At 41.2% G+C, this 16,899-nt stretch overlaps 1 protein-coding gene across 1 annotated transcript in view; it reads left to right on the forward strand.

The window, feature by feature from the left end:
• The window catches only part of WDFY1 (WD repeat and FYVE domain containing 1), a 52,141-nt gene extending 51,246 nt beyond the window's left edge, over positions 1 to 895 (forward strand). Inside the window, exon 12 of the transcript XR_003793904.1 lies at positions 810 to 895. The gene's annotated coding sequence lies outside the window, so the exon portion shown is untranslated. The remainder of the gene's footprint in view (positions 1 to 809) is intronic.
• Positions 896 to 16,899: the final 16,004 nt, after the last annotated feature.

The following is a 16,899-nucleotide window of genomic DNA, read 5'->3' on the forward strand; positions in this document are numbered from 1 at the left end:
GATGTGCTTGTTGCCGAGGGTGCTGAAGAGTCAGCTGGTCGCTTTTCACTCGGAAAGTGGAAACAGACCAGCAAGTTGTTTCCTGCCTTCCCATTTTAGGTTTCACCTGCCTCACTTATAAAAACATTCTCGGGAGGCTAATGCTGGTACTTGAGTTATAGCTTCCTTTCCCATCCATCACTCTTTAGTCCCTAAGTTTCCTTGACTATAGTTAGATCTCTTTCTAAATCTTTTCACTGCACACACAAACCATCCCTTAGGGAGTTTATTACATATTGATACATATAGTTTCCCACCAAAGTTGAGTAACACACTATGAGACCACCTTCTTGACTTGAGTCTTGTCATCTGTGGTATAGAAATGGAAGATTCAAGCTCTGGTCCGTCTGACCTCAAAACTCATGCTTCTTTTTCTAGTACCCCATCTGGGTCTTTCATATTTGAAGAAATTTTAGATCCTGGAGAAAGATAAAGTAATAGAAATTTCGTTACACCATTAGCAAGGGATGTGTGGTATGTTTTCCCACACCCTAGAGTTTAAGGTCAAGGGGGGCATTAGAATTCTATTTGTCACCCCCTCACCTTCACCCTGGACTCATGAACCAGTGGTGTTACTGATAGGTGGCTTCTGTGGTGACATTTATAACGCCAAGTTTCTTACAAGCCAATCATTTCCCGTATACTCCAAAGAGCAGTGATTCTTAATCTGTGTTTTATGATATTTATGATCCTCTACTATTTATACATCATTTTGAAACTGTTAAAAAAAATTCCTTCCAGAAAGTAAATTGTATTTTTATCTGAAATAGATTAACATTAATGCACGGCAAAGAATGTAGCAGTGTCTCCAGATCAAGCTAATAAATTTGAAAGAACTTGGGAATCACTCTTCTAAAGTGTGGCTGTTAAGCCTGGGACACTGGTAAGGGACTTTTACTTAAATCTGCTCTCGTAACGGGGATTTTCATCTATTCCCGCAACATTTAAGAATAGCTAATAGCCCGTAGACTCCACCAAAATCAAACCCAACTAATAAAGTCACAAAACAGTTACATGATTTTACTATTTCAGAATTCAAAGTATCATTCCCTTATTAAATAAATAGGATATTCTTTTGACAAGATAACGGTAACCAGGTATTTCAATAGCTGTAGACTGTTCCAGTTAATGCTGTGATATCAAAATTTGCATGATTGCACAATTTGTTGAATTCAAGATACCTGAAGTCACAGGAAGGAAAATTATCTTCGAACAATTGCAGCCTTATTTAAACTCTTCTTCCGGACCCACCACATGCTTTAACTCATGACGGGAGATTTGATACATACATTGTGATGGCCTGCTGACATGTGCCCTGCTTCTTGCCTGAGAGCCTCTGAAAGGCAGGGACCAGCCTTTCTATCTGTATCCTCATTGCCCATCATACATTTGTTTCTTCTCATCCTTTGAAAATGCCACATTAGGCTGAATACGTTGAAGGTTTTATGTGCTCTTCCTTGAGCTGTTACCTGTACTTAGAGGAACTAATTGAAGAGCAACTTCTAAAATTAAGTAGGAACATCTGGTTGAATTAACCCAGTGTAGTGTCAAAAAGAGGAAGGGAGAGGAGAAAGCATACGGTCAAACAGAAATTTGTTTTATTTCTGGATTTACTTGTGTAAAAATAATTCTTTGCTCAAGTGACTTGGGACTTTATTTCTGCGTTATTATTGTACTTTCCTATTTCTTGTATTTTATTGACATGGCATCAAATGTCTTTTGCTGCAGGAGTCATGTCAGCTGTAATCTATCGGATGAATCCCAAGTTGCAAATGTGTGCTGAAAATACAGGCAAGCTTGCAGGCACAAACCTCAGTACAAGCCTATTGGCTGTACCTTCAAAATGTATCCCAGTACGGCCACTCTTCACCATTCAGCTGCTATTACCGTGATCCAGTTCCCTGTCATCTGCACTGTTCCACTGACCTCCTAACCAGTCTCCCACCTCCTGCCCCTAACAGCCTTTTCTCAACACACCTGTTAAAACACGGCTCAGGGGCTTCCCTGGTGGCGCAGTGGTTGAGAGTCCGCCTGCCGATGCAGGGGACCACGGGTTCGTGCCCCGGCCCGGGAGGATCCCACATGCCGCGGAGAGGCTGGGCCTGTGGGCCGTGGCCTCTGGGCCTGCATGTCCGGAGCCTGTGCTCCGCGACGGGAGAGGCCACAACAGTGAGAGGCTCGTGTACCGCAAAAAAACAAAAAACAAAAAACAAAAAACACGGCTCGGATCATGTCATTCCCGTACACAAAACCCTCACGACTCCACCCCACTCACAGCAGAAGCCCAAGTTCTAACCTGTCCTGTCATTATCTCCCTGACTTCGGTGTTCTCGTTGCTTGCTCCTGTCTAACCATGCAGTTCTTGTTTTCCTCTCTCTAACTTCTATGGGACAGAGAATTTGTGCAAACACAGCATGGAGCAGAGGATCAGGCACACCACAGACACTTAAATGATGACGCCTGTATGTGTACAGTTTGGGTGCTGTGTGCATAAATGCCAAGGAACTTAGGTGAATTTTCTTAGGGAGTGAATCCGTAGTGTGAAATTCCTGTTCCTCCACCACCATCATTCCTACCCATCCTATCTCACCTTCCAAGCTACTCTTACAGTTTCCAGAGGCTGGAAGGAGCAGTTAGAGAAAAGTGTAGAGAGGTTATAGAAGGTAAGTACACGGGGGACATGAGATGTTTCTAAAACATCAAGCACTAGTTCTGGGAGTCTGATCATCATTAAGACCTAATCAGAAGACAATACTCTGCAGCTTCATGTTTCGTTTTGGTTTTTTTTGCGGTACGCCGGCCTCTCACTGCTGTGGCCTCTCCCGTTGCGGAGCACAGGCTCCGGACGTGCAGGCTCAGCGGCCATGGCTCACGGGCCCAGCCGCTCCGCGGCCTGTGGGATCTTCCCGGACCGGGGCACGAACCCGCGTCTCCTGCATCGGCAGGCGGACTCCCAACCACTGCGCCACCAGGGAAGCCCTGCAGCTTCGTGTTTGATGGGTATGATGGTTTAAAAATATTTCTGCAAACGCTTAGACCCTCCTCCTATTGAGTGGTGGGATTTAGGTACCCTCCCCTTGAATCTGGGTCAACCTTAGTGACTCACCAATAGATTATGGCAGAAGTGACACCATGCAGTGTCTGAGGCTAGATAAGAAAATACCACACAGCTTCCACCTAGTTCTCTGCGGGAAAGCAGCCACCTGAGACGGCCAGGTGTTGTGGTCGGTGGCAGAGCTGAGCTCCGTCTGACAGCCAGCATTATCTGGGTGTGCCATCTTGGAGGCAGCCTATCTGAGCTCTCAGATGTCTGCAGATCCAGCTGACAACTGCCACGCAGGAGAGGAGCCAGTGAGGGCTGCCGAGGTGAGCCCTTCCCCAGTTCGTGACCCACCAAACTGAGCAAAATAAAATGCTTGTTTTAAGCTGTTAAGTTGTGGAGTGATTTGTTACACAGCAGTAGTAACCTGAACAACAAGCCATTAATTCCTCATCTGGGAGCCATAGGACAGAGCACCGTCCCTACCCACCCGCCAACCCAAGCAAGAGAAGTGGACCCAAGGCAGCACAGTACCAACGAGCTTCTTCAGAAACAATTGGGATTCCTTTTCATAAGAGTACTCTAGGGACCTATAGCTAATGGGTCCTGATCCTCCTTATCTTTCTTCAGATTTCCTCTGCATTCCTACCCACCAAGCCCATCGCCCTACCTCCACTCCAAATTTTTCTTTGAGATTTCCCTTTTGACCACATTAAACTTTTTTTTTTAACTTTTTATTTAATGTTGGAGTCTAGCCAATTAACAATGTTGTGATAGGGCTTCCCTGCTGGTTCAGTGGTTAAGAGTCCGCCTGCCAATGCAGGGGACACGGGTTCGAGCCCTGGTCTGGGAAGATCCCACACACCGCGGAGAAACTAAGCCCGTGTGCCACAACTACTGAGCCTGCATGCCGCAACTACTGAAGCCCGTGCACCTAGAGCCCGTGCTCCACAACAAGAGAAGCCACCGCAATGAGAAGCCTGCGCACCGCAACGAAGAGAAGCCCCTGCTAACTGCAACTAGAGAAAGCCCACGTGCAGCAGCAAAGACCCAACGCAGCCAAAAATAAATAAAATAAATTAAAACCAACAAACAAAAAACAATGTTGTGATAATTTCAGGTGCACAGCATGTATCCAATTCTCCCGCAAACTCCCCTCCCATCCAGGCTGCCACATGAATTTGGTTTTGAATTAGCCCAGTCTGTACTAAGCATATTCAGATTTTATATTGGTCATATTTAAGGGTGCTCTAACTTTCTCAATGTTTTTTGCCCATTATGTAAATGTAAGTTATGTACCATGATTAGGGCATGGAGAGTTCTGAATTATGGAATTCCCAGTTTTCTAAGCACTGAAACGTTACTATATGTGATGTGTATTACATCATATATATTGTGTTTTTATTGACACAACACCATTCATTGAAAAAATACTGAGTTTCTACCATGTATAGGTACTATTCTAGATCCTTGAGAAAAAAAGAAAATGAACAAAACAAAGATCCTGCCCTTGTGGAGTTTACATTCCTACAGAGGGAGAAGACAGACAATACACAGTAAGCCTAATAGATAAGTTATACAGTATACTCGAAGGTAATAGTGCTATGGAGAAAAGGCAAAGAACAGGTTGCCACAAATAGAGCATGCAGGTGGTGGGTAGGGGTAGTTTGCCAAATAGAGTGATCAGGGTGATACGTGTTCAAAGGATTTGAAGGAGGTGAGGAAGATAGCTAAGAGGAAATCAAGGAAGGAGTTCCCAGGGAAGATAGCTGGATCAGAGGTTCCAAAACAGGGGTGAGCTTGATGTGTCAGGGGCAGAGCAAGGAGAACAGAGTGGCTGCAGTGGAATGAGTGAAGGGGAGAGTTTTAGCAGAGAAAGTGAGAGCTCAGTGGGGGCTGGATCACGGAGGCCACTGCAAGGATGCTGTCTTTTACGGAGTGAGGTAGGAACCACCTGAAGGCTTTGAGTACAGGAGTGACATGAGCTGACTCGCATATTAGGAGGGTCACTGGCTGCTCCTTTGCCCATACTCTGTAGTGATGCGGGCAGGCAGGTAGCTGAAGAGGCTGGGAATTAATCCAGGAGAGAAATGATGGCGGCTCAGTCAGAAAACGCTCCAAGTTTTCCCCTGAGCATTGGGAAGGTTGGGGCTGCCATATAGCTCAGAATTATGATCAGTTGTCGAGCTGAAAAGTAGATGCTGGGGAACCCTGATCCGAACTCGTACCACAAAAAGAACCCAGCATATTCAGAACTGACCAGATGCCAAGCCAATATTCCGTGTGCGTTTTTTCTTTATTTCATGCAACATCCATGAATGAGAACGAATAACCATTTTACAGAGAAGGAAACTAAAGTTCTGAAAGGTTCAGAGACATTAAAGTTCAGTGACCTTGCCCAGCCTACTAAGTGGAAGGGCCGGGATTCAATTCCATTTTGACTCTACAGCCTGTCGATTCTGCTGCGGCCTCGGGGACCCTCTTCCTCACTGGACCTCAGCGCCTGGCATTTTCACTCTGTGTTTCTCATAATATGTTACTCAACTGTCCAGTTGTGTAAGACAAAATTAATTACTGATTAAAAAGTGTCACTGCCTCCTAAATCTCCCCTCTCCTGAATCAATAGATCCTCCAGTATCTTTATACCTACAAATCCACTTGATTTACCCATTTATTCAACTTGAATGGCTTCTGTCCTTACTGTTTATTGTCTCATATCGCTTGAACACATTGCTGCCAAAGACTGTTGAGGCCAGGTTGCTCTGGGTCCTTCCTATAGTTTTCTCATAATAAACACATAATTCCTAATCATAGGTATCTAAGTATGTAAGGTTTCTAAGAGAAGGTATATGAGTTACCTGTAGTTTCTGTGTCTTTGCTGTGCTGACTTCGGCACCATATTATTTTTGACATCTAGATTCACTATGGTGCCACATGATCTGTGAATTAGGAATGCCTGATAAACTACATTTTTACATCTTTCTAGACTTCTGTTATTTGGAGATGGTTTTTTGTTTGGTTTGGGTATTTTGGGGCTGTGCCAGGCGGCATGTGGGATCTTGGTTCCCGGAACAGGGATGGAACCCGTGTGCCCTGCAGTGGAAGCGCAGAGTCCTAACCACTGGACCGCCGGGTAATTCCTTGGAGATATTTAATAGGAGGGAATTGATGAACGGTGGCAATGCTTGCAGGGGAATTACTGCTGCATAAATGCCATGCCTGCTGGACTGTTAGGCTCCTCAGGAGGTGTGGGCGTGGGGAACTAGTCCAGGATACTTTTTGTTAGATGCCTAGCTTGTCCGTTTGAGAAGGGGATCTGCAGACATCTTATTATCCCAGCGTGGAATAGTCATCGCAGTTATACCATTTTATTTGTTTTCTTTTCCATTGTAGTTAATTATTTTATATATACCATTTTAAAAGGGTGAAGTGTCCACTGATACCTTTATCATTGATAGACGGTGGCGCGCGATCTGGTACGCAGGGTGCATGCAAAACTACAACCGCTCCAGACTGCCTCAGGGCTTTTAAATCTTGGTTTCTTTTATTTACAAGTGAAATTAAATGGAAGCTTGTTCACCTTCATTCGCTTTCTGGTTCCATTAAATGGTGCATAATCACCCTCACCCTCAGGGTCCTACAAGCTCGGGATTAATAACTTGTGTGGCTTTGACTCCTTAAACGTTATGCCCCGGGAGCCTCACATGCTGCACCCTAGTCCTGACCTGAGTCACATTACCCTCATCTTCTTAGGAATTACCATCATGTGAAGCTGTCCTCTTCGTTCATTTACTAATGTGAATAATGTGACTAATATTTCTCTCCTTCCTTAGACTATAAGCTCAATAAAAATATAAACTCTTTGTCACAAACAGCCTGCTTGTCCAGTAGGTTTAGGAAGCATCATGCCTACAGGCTCACAAAAGCAGTTTTATTTTAATTCCTTCTCAAATCAGAAGAGAAAATGAAGATAAGAAGAATGAATATATAATAACGAGTCTAGCCTGGATTATATTTGTCTTTATACCAACGTAGTCATAAAATATACTGTTTAAGATATTTTTATGGGGACGGGGGGCCATGATGGCAAGAGTGGCCTGGGACCCACAGAAGTCATAACGCAGCCCTGGTCACAGCACCTGGGACTGTGCCTGGCACGAGGCAGGTGCTCAGGAAATCTCTGTCATGAGAATGAGTTAGTGAAGGGAGCATTCAACCAAAATAGAGATTTGGAGTCGAGTCAGGAGATATTGAACAAAGAGTTTTGTCCCTGGAGTCTTCCATTTCTAAGAACTATTGCTTCTCATTTCAAGTTTTAATCTAGATTGAAACAAATACCCAAGGACTCTCTAATCCATACACGTTCCCATATGGACTCTACAAAACCACCTGTCTGTGTGATTTACAAAGAATGTGAGGACATTCTTAACAGCCCAGCCCAGCATTCTTCAGCATTCTTGCTGAAATGGAAGTTTTTTTGTTTTTTTGCTTTTGGTGAAAATAAATGGTTATTGTTCTCCCTTCGCTGGCCTTTCATTTATCTAAAAAGTTGCCTAGTGTCTTCTCTTCATTAATTCAAGTTTCCCAAGTTTTAATTTAAACACTTTATTTATACATGTCGGGAAACATTGGTGAATCTCAGTGAACTCTAGGGCACCATGCGCAAAGGTTAAGTGGATCAGTGTTTCATATTTCAAGTCCCAGTAGTAGAAAATTCACATAGTTTATTTCAAAGAGTAGACAGAATAACCTCTTTGGGACTGATGATAAATACCGTTGATAAATTCAAAAAATTTAGTTTTTATTGTTAATGGTGATAGCCCTTTCTTTTACAAGCATCTAACTTTGTTTGGGAAGGGGAGGCAGTGTGGGATAATGGTTAGGAGTGCATCCCCTGATGACTTCATGCCTGGGCTTGAATCCCAGCTATCACTTACTGGCTGTGTGATCTTGGGTGAGTTACTTAGCCTCTCTGTGCCTTAGTTTCCTTATCTCTAAAGAGAAGGTTGTGATGGTGCCTACATCATTGGGAGGTTGTTATGGCCAAATCAATTAATCCATGTAAAAGTGTTTAGAATGGTTCCTGGCACATAGGACGTGTGCTCAGGATATGTTATGCAGATTCAAAATTCAGCTTATTAAGCCTTAGTAAATTAAAATAAACACCGGGCTTCCCTGGTGGCGCAGTGGTTGAGATGTCCGCCTGCCGATCCAGGGGACACTGGTTCGTGCCCCGGTCCGGGAGGATCCCACATGCCGCGGAGCGGCTGGTCCCGTGAGCCATGGCCGCTGAGCCTGCGCGTCCGGAGCCTGTGCTCCGCAACGGGAGAGGCCACAACAGTGAGAGGCCCACGTACCGCAAAACAAAAAAAACAAATAAAATAAACACCTCTCTGTCTATAAACAGACAGGATTTATATTACTCAGGAGGCAAATTTTAGATTAATACCAACACTCTTGCAAGTTCTCGTAAAATATAAACGTTGTCTTACTCAAATTCCTTCTGTTTCTTTGTTATATTCCCCCAAATTAGTCAAGGTCAAAGTTTCTATCAGACTCTACAAGAGACCCAGTTAAAACAGGATCAATTTTCATTAGAATTAAATTTTGAAAAGAAGATTTTGAATTATTATGTCTACAGAGTATGTTTGACGCATTTTTCCATTTTTAATTTTGATTTTGAAATTAATTCACATTGTTTAATAGTCATAATTATGAGTGATATATATGTTGATTTTAATTAGGTTTCCAGTTTACCTCCAAGACTTAAAACTATTATGACATCATTTTACTCATAATGTAATTTTAATCTAACATGTTTAAAGCTTCCATTTTAATTTCATGAATTAAAAGCTAAAGCATAACCACCACATCTCTCAAGATACGAAAGCTTCCTTCCTTCCTTCCCACTGACCACTGCCCCCCGCCCCCCAAAACACCCAGCTTTCTTTACTTTGACACAGTATTGCTAATTGATTACTAGAGAAAAGAGCAACGTAATTCTAGTTTTCAATGATTTCACAGTGACTTTCACCCCAGGTAAAAAAGATTTCAATGGCCGTTTGTCTTTACAATAATCATCTTTTTAAAAAATAGAAAATATATTACAGAAATAAGTCCTTCAAAACCAATGGCCTACAATATAGCACAGGGAACCATACAGTAGCTCCTAGTTCCAAGTTCAATATCTTGTAATAACCTATAATGGAAAAGAGTCTAAAAAAGATTCACTTTCCTGTAGTCCTGAAACTAACACAACATTGCAAATCAACTATATTTCAATAAAAAATTTTTTTAGAAGACAAATGGTCTTGGTGTATTTGTGAGCATTTAAACATTATTTTTAAAAATTCCAATCATCTAGGACGTGCATAAGACTGTTGAATTTATCTTGGTCCTCAATTATCAATAATTGAGAATGCTGTCAACGGCTTTTTTCTTAACTTTTTATTTTGACACAACTTCAGACTTACAAAAAGTTGCAAGAATTCCCATGGACCCTCCCAAATTCTCCAAATTTTAATATTTTACTATATGTGAAACCGAAGGCAGTCATCGGTTAGATCCCTTAAACTATAATTCGCTTAATAAATAATATCCTGTAAACCGCCTTCACTGACTAAGCTCGCTTTAATTATTTTTGCAAGTTGTATACCCTCCAAGCTTCACACAGTCTTGGTAATATATCACAAGACTCCCTAAGTCTCCCCCCACCGCCATAGATAATACCTCTGACCTATGGGTTGCTATCGTAACAGTTGGAGCTGGCTAAGACTGGTTGGGACCACCGACCTCAAACTGGGCCTGTGCAGCTGTCCAGTCTGACCTTTTGACGTCAGAGGGTCAAAATCTCCACCCTCAGATCAAGCTAATGCCACCATTTTCTGAACGTGCATCCCATGAAGAGCACGTAACTCAGATATGTCTGTGCAGAGCAGCAATTACCTCACTTTTTTCCTCTCTCAAATCACCTTCCCCTGCACCTCTGACCACCCTATGCTCTTTACCCATAAATATTCCAAGCCCCTTGCCTTCAGGGAGGCCGATTTGAGAATTGTTCTCCCATCTCCTCACTTGGCTGCCTTGTGAAGAAACCCCTTCTCTGCTACAATCCTCGGCATCTCAGTGTTTGGCTTGGGGTGCTTTGGGCAAACCAACCTGGTTCAGTAACACATGTAATGAATACTTTGAGACTCTATGAACACCCTATTACTCTTCAAATTTTCACCCACTAGTTTTAGCATCCATTGGTGATTCTTGCTTGATGATTTTCTTGGTACTCACCAAGACTGCTTGATGATTTTTTTAATTCCAGCATTTATTCTACATTTATTAGTTGCTTTCTACTAAGAAAAGCTTTGCCTTGACCCAGCAATCTCACTACTGGGCATCTACCCAGAGAAAACCATAATTCAAAAAGACACATGCACCCCTATGTTCATTGCAGCACTGTTTACGATAACCAGGTCATGGAAGCAACCTAAATGCCCATCAACAGACGAATGGATAAAGAAGATGATGTGGTACATCTATACAATAGAGTATTACTCAGCCATAAAAAGGAATGAAATTGGGTCATTTGTAGAGATGTGGATGGACCTAGAGACTGTCATACAGAGTGAAGTAAGTCAGAAAGAAAAAAACCAAATATCATATATTAACGCATATATGTGGAATCTAGAAAAACGGTACAGATGAACCGGTTTGCAAGGCAGAAATAGAGACACAGATGTAGAGAACAAATGTATGGACACAAAGGGGGGAAAGTGGCAGGGGTGGTGGTGGTGGTGGTGGGATGAATTGGGAGATTGGGTTTGACGTGTATATAGTAATATGTATAAAATACATAACTAATAAGAACCTGCTGTATAAAAAATAAATAAATTTTTTTAAAAAGCTTTGCCTTTCCCTTCATGTGTTTGCTTGTTTGTTTATAAATCAATCAATCCATGTAGACTAGTGAATTCTTATTTTATCCAATAGGTTATAATCCTTTACTATTATTATTTTATTGCTTGAATTTGTTTAATTTTTCCCGTGGGAGTTCTTTCAAGCTGGCTCTTGTGTCCTCTGAACATGTCACTATCATTCTTTGCTTACTTTCTGGCACAACAAGACATTCCAGGCTTTTCTTACACTTTCCCTGTGTCAGCCCTGGTGCCTGTCATTTCTTCAAAGTTTGTTTTATTTCATGGTATATAGAAGCAAGATCTGGGTTTTAGGTGGGCTCATTGCTTCTGGGGTATTACTGATTTTAGGCCTTTTCAAAGGAGTGAGTTTAGGAAATAGATGTATGTCTCCACACACACACACACACACACACACACATATACATATACATATATACCTACACACACCTATATCTATTCTATACCTCTATCATGCATTCTTATTCTTTTCTTTTTTTTTTTTTGGCCGTGCCACGCAGCATGTGGGATCTGAGGCCTCCAATCAGGGATCGAACCTGTGCTCCCTGCAGTAGAAGGATGGAGTCCTAATCACTGGTCCACCAGGGAATTCCCTATCATGCATTCTTAATGATAATTCCAACTTCAAGCGAACACTACAGGGTTCATTCTACCACCCACTCTTTCTGCATTTATGACTCCCTTCTACAACAGTGAGAAACCTGTCTCCCGTGACCCATAATATATTTACTTACTTGTTGAATCCTAGAACATACAGGAAATGGTTTTAGAATTCCTAATCTATATCTCCAAAGAAGAAGGGAAAGGAGAAGGACTTGGGGGGAGGAGAGAGAAGAGGAAGAATTTGTTTCCTAAATTCTGGTCCAGTATTTAACAGTTCTTTATCTTTAACCAGAGGGGATAGGGTCCAAGAACTGTACCCTGCAGGTTTGGGACTTGTCAGCCTGCATAACTGCATGTGCCAATTTATTAAAATAAATGTCTCTCTATATATAGATCTCCCTCAACTCTTAATGGTGTTACAACCCAATCAACCCATCTTAAGAGTATCTTAAGTCGGGCTTCCCTGGTGGCGCAGTGGTTGAGAGTCCGCCTGCCGATACAGGGGATGCGGGTTCGTGCCCCGGTCCTGGAAGATCCCATATGCCACGGAGCGGCTGGGCCCGTGAGCCATGGCCGCTGAGCCTGCGCGTCCGGAACCTGTGCTCCGCAACGGGAGAGGCCACAACAGTGAGAGGCCCGCATACCGCAAAAAAAAAAAAAAAAAATCTTAAGTCAAAAACGCGTTTGATACACCTAACCTACCAAACATCATAGCTCAGCCTAGCCTACCTTAAACGTGCTCAGATCACTTACCTTAGCCTACAGTTGGGCCAAATCATCTAACACAAAGCCTATTTTATAATAAAGTGTTGAATATCTCCTGTAATTTATTGAATACTGTACTGACAATGAAAAACAGAATGGTTGCTGGATTCAGAATGGTTCTAAATGTATGAGTTGTTCACTCTCATGATCGTCTGACTGGGAGTTGCATCTCACTGCCACTGTCCAGCATCACAAGAGAATATGGAACTGAGTATCACTAGCCCTGTGAAATTCAAAATTCGAAGTATGGTTTCTACTGAATGCGTATCACCTTCACAGCATGGTAAGGTTGAAAAGTCATAAGTCGAACCATCATAGGTTGGGGGCCATCTATATATACACATCCTATTGGTTCTGTTTCTCTAGGAAATCCTGACTAATACAGATGTGAAACATTAACCTGGATCCAAATGTTAGAACTGTGCCCAGAGCTATACGTAGAGAAGTGACATTCCCCTAGCCCCTTCCTAGCTTCTCCACTCCCATCCCACCCACTAACTCTGGGCAAATAATCGGACAGTGCCTGGTTTAGGCTCCTTCTTCACAAGAGGCAGATGCACGTGTGTTTTGTTTGCTCTTTTTTGTTGTATGAAGGTAGAGTACTATACATACTCTTGCACTTTGCTTTCTTCATTTAACGGTATATCCTGGGAACCAGCCGCATCAGTTCACGGAAGTTCTTCTCATTCATTTGTGCTGCAGAGTATAGCTGTACCGCAGTTTATTTAGATGCCTCCTGTGCACGGATTACATGTGGTTTCCAATATGTTGCAATTACCAATAATGTCACAGAGATTTATTTTGTGCACTGTATTTTTGTATTGTTGGAGGTGTATCTTCATGTGAATTCTTAGAAGTGGAATTGCTGGATCAAAAGGTAAACACGTAATAGTTTTGTTAGGTGTTGCCAAGTTACCCTGCATAAGGGTTGAACCAGTTTGCATTCCCACAGCAATGGATGAGAGAGCCTGTTCCCCACAGCCTGCCAACAGAGTTTGTTGTCATGCTGTTCAATGATCGATCCTTAACCAAAAAGTTGAGGAATCTCCAGTTTTAATTTGCATTTCTCAAGTTGAACATCTTTACATATGTTTAATGGTCATTTAAAACATTATGTGATGTCAATTATACCTCAATAAAAAACAAAAAGCAAACAAAAACAACTTGTGCGTGTGTGTGTGTGTGTGTGTGTGTGTGTGAGAGAGAGAGAGAGAGAGACAGAGAGAGACAGAGAGAGAGATTTTTCAGTCAGGTATTTTGATCATTTTGTTCTCAATTCTGAGAAGTTCTTTCTATGTTAGGGAAGTAGCCCTTTATCTGTGGCTATGTTGCAAGAAATGTTTCCCCAGTTTTTCTTCTTTTCTTTTTTTGTCTTTTTTGGCCCTGTACGTGGCCTGCTGGATCTTAGTTCCCCAACTAGGGATCGAACCTGTGGCCCCTGCAGTGGAAGTATGGAGTCTTAACTCAGTCACTGGACCCCCAGGGAAGTCCCTCCACAGTTTTTCATGTGTCTTTTGACTTATGGTGTTTTTTTCCTGCCATAAAATTTAAAAAAAATTTTTATGTAGCCAAAGTTATCAATCTTTTATTGATTTTGTCTCTTGTTAGAAAAACTCTTCCATATACACAGGTTAAAGAGGAATTTATGTTTTCTTTAGTCCTGTGTGATTTCCTTTCTCTTTCATTCTTCCTTTATCTCTTGCTCTCTCTCTTCCCCTTCCTTCCTCCCTCCCTCCCTCCTCCCTCTTTCTCTCTCTCTTTCTATCTCTTTCTCCCTTTCTTTCATTTTTACAGTTAGATTCCTGGTTCCTGTGGAGTTTACTCTCATGTGGCGTGACATATGGACCTGACTTTATTTTTTTCCAAATGGTAAATCAGTGTAGCAGTACCATTTATTAAAAAATCCATCTTTGCGTCAGTGATTCGAGATAAGCTTTGTCATAAAGTTCCGAATAGACTCGGGTCTGTCTCTCAACTTTATAAGCCATTCCACTGGTCTATTTGCTTCTGTCACAAAGTGCTATACTGCTTTAGTTCTGAAGGCTTCGTAGTATGTGTTAGTGTCTAGTAGAGCTAGTCTATTTTGTAGCTCCTTTAAAATGTTTCCTGATTGCTCTTGAATGTTTATTTTTCCATATAAACTTTATTTCTACTTGTCTAGCTCTGTAAACAATGCCTTGGTACTTTTATTGGGATAAGTTATTTATGAATTAAGTTAGGGAGAACTGACATCTTTATGATGTTCAGTCATCTTGTGCAAAAGAGAATGTGTTCCTTGTGTTCAAACCTACTTTGTGTCTTTCAGGAAAATTTTGGTCTCCTCTAAGGTTTTGCACATTTTGTGTTAAATTTATTCCCAAGTGTTTTTTTTTTTTTCCTTTCATTTTTGTTGATAGGGTAAATGCAGGTTTCTCAGCGATTGTATCCTCTAACTGGTAATTGTGTATATGAAGGTTATTGATTTGTTTTTGTCTTTTGAAATTATATCCTGCTTCTTTCTTTTTTTAACATCTTTATTGGAGTAAAATTGCTTTACAATGTTGTGTTAGTTTCTGCTGTATAACAAAGCGAATCAGCTATACATATACATATATCCCCATATCCTCTCCCTCTTGCATCTCCCTCCCACCCTCCCTTTCCCACCCCCACCCCCCACCCCCAGGTGGTCACAAAGCACCGAGCTGATCTCCCTGTGCTATGCGGCTGCTTTCCACTAGCTATCTATTTTATATTTGGTAGTGTATTTATGTCCATGCCACTCTCTCACTTCGTCCCAGCTTACCCTTCCCCCTCCCCGTGTCCTCAAGTCCATTCTCTACATCTGCGTCTTTATTCCTGTCCTGCCCCTAGGTTCTTCGGAACCTTTATATATATATATATAGATATATATATATATATATCTATGTATATATATCCTGCTTCTTGAATGAATTCTTTTATTGGTTGAGTGCTGAGGGTTTTTAAACAATTTTGTGTTTCCCTCTCCTCACACCAAAAAAAACCTGTTAGTCCTCATAAAACCTGGACATCAGTGATAGAGTTATAATGAATTACTTGAAGATTTTTTTTCCATTTCAACCACAACTTGTAAAAGTAGTAAAATGAAAATTAAGAAATGTACATTTTAATATATGTTATCTCATATTTAATTAAGGTAAAAAATGTCAAAGTCCTAATTATACAACAGAGTTAAAATTGTAGCTGGTGTCTGGGAATGTGATATATATTTCTTTCACATGGCTCCTTAGAAATTCGTTTTATTTTTATTTATTTATTTTTGAATATTATATGAAGTTTATTTTTCAAAACAGACAACTTTTTATTAAAGTATAGTTGATTTACAATGTTGTGTTAGTTTCTGGTGTACAGCAAAGTGATTTGGTTTTATCTATCTATCTATATATGTATATGTATATATATATATACATATATATTTACGTATTCTTTTTCAGATTCTTTTCCATTATAAGTTATTACAAGATACTGAATATGGCTCCGTGTGCCATATAGTAGGTCCTTGTTGTTGTTTATCTATTTTATTCTTTACAAATTCTTTACAAAAACTTTAAGCCTTGTTTACAAATATTAAGCAGGTTATACTTATGTGAATTTGAACCTTTCAAAACTTATTGGGTAAAGGATAGGGAGAAACCTCCAAAATAGTTTTCAGATTTCAGATTTCCAGCAGGCAGTAGACAAGGGTAGTTTTTGCTTTTCAATCTAATGGCTTATGTGTTAAAATGTATTAATTAAGGATAGTACACAACTAAGTACCTAATGGTGTTGAGCGGCCTCTCCCGTTGCAGAGCACAGGCTCCGGACGCGCAGGCTCAGCGGTCATGGCTCACAGGCCCAGCCGCTCCGCGGCATGTGGGATCTTCCCGGACCAGGGTACGAACCCGTGTCCCCTGCATCGGCAGGCAGACTCTCAACCCCTGGGCCACCAGGGAAGCCCTTCGATTGCTCTTTAATCTCCCTATTTAAACTATTTATCTGCGTTCTAATGAATGCAGTGAAAGCTTCTAATTAAATGCAGAGTGCTGGGTTTATTTCCACCTATTGCCTAAGTCTCAAAACCAAGTCACAGCAGGATCCAGAGAAGCATTTACAGCTCAGAAAATAAAGTACCGTTACAGAATTTGCCTCAGTGTTTGTGCTTAGTGTCTAGAAAGCAAATATTCAAAGGAACATAAAAGGAAGTGTGTGTGCTTTAAGTCTTGAAACCTAGTTGCCTTTTTTTCCCTGACATCACAGGGCTCAGAGTTAGTTCAATGACAAAAAATATGTCCAATATATTCTTCTAGATATATCTGGTGAAATGAAAGAATATTGGGTTATTACTTACAGCCGACTGGTGATTTCAACAAAGTCAAATTAAAAAGTAGAGCATCGAAGAGCCAATGTTTCAAAGAGGGTAAATATTGATTCATGTATTTATTTATTTATTCATTCATTCAAATATCCTCTTCACATATTTGGTTTCTGGCACCGGTTGAAGCAAAACACTAGGGATATAGCAATAAA

Source organism: Monodon monoceros, unplaced genomic scaffold, assembly GCF_005190385.1.
Source record: "Monodon monoceros isolate NGI ecotype Baffin Bay Population unplaced genomic scaffold, NGI_Narwhal_1 Super_Scaffold_16, whole genome shotgun sequence".
Taxonomy (NCBI): Eukaryota; Metazoa; Chordata; class Mammalia; order Artiodactyla; family Monodontidae; genus Monodon; species Monodon monoceros.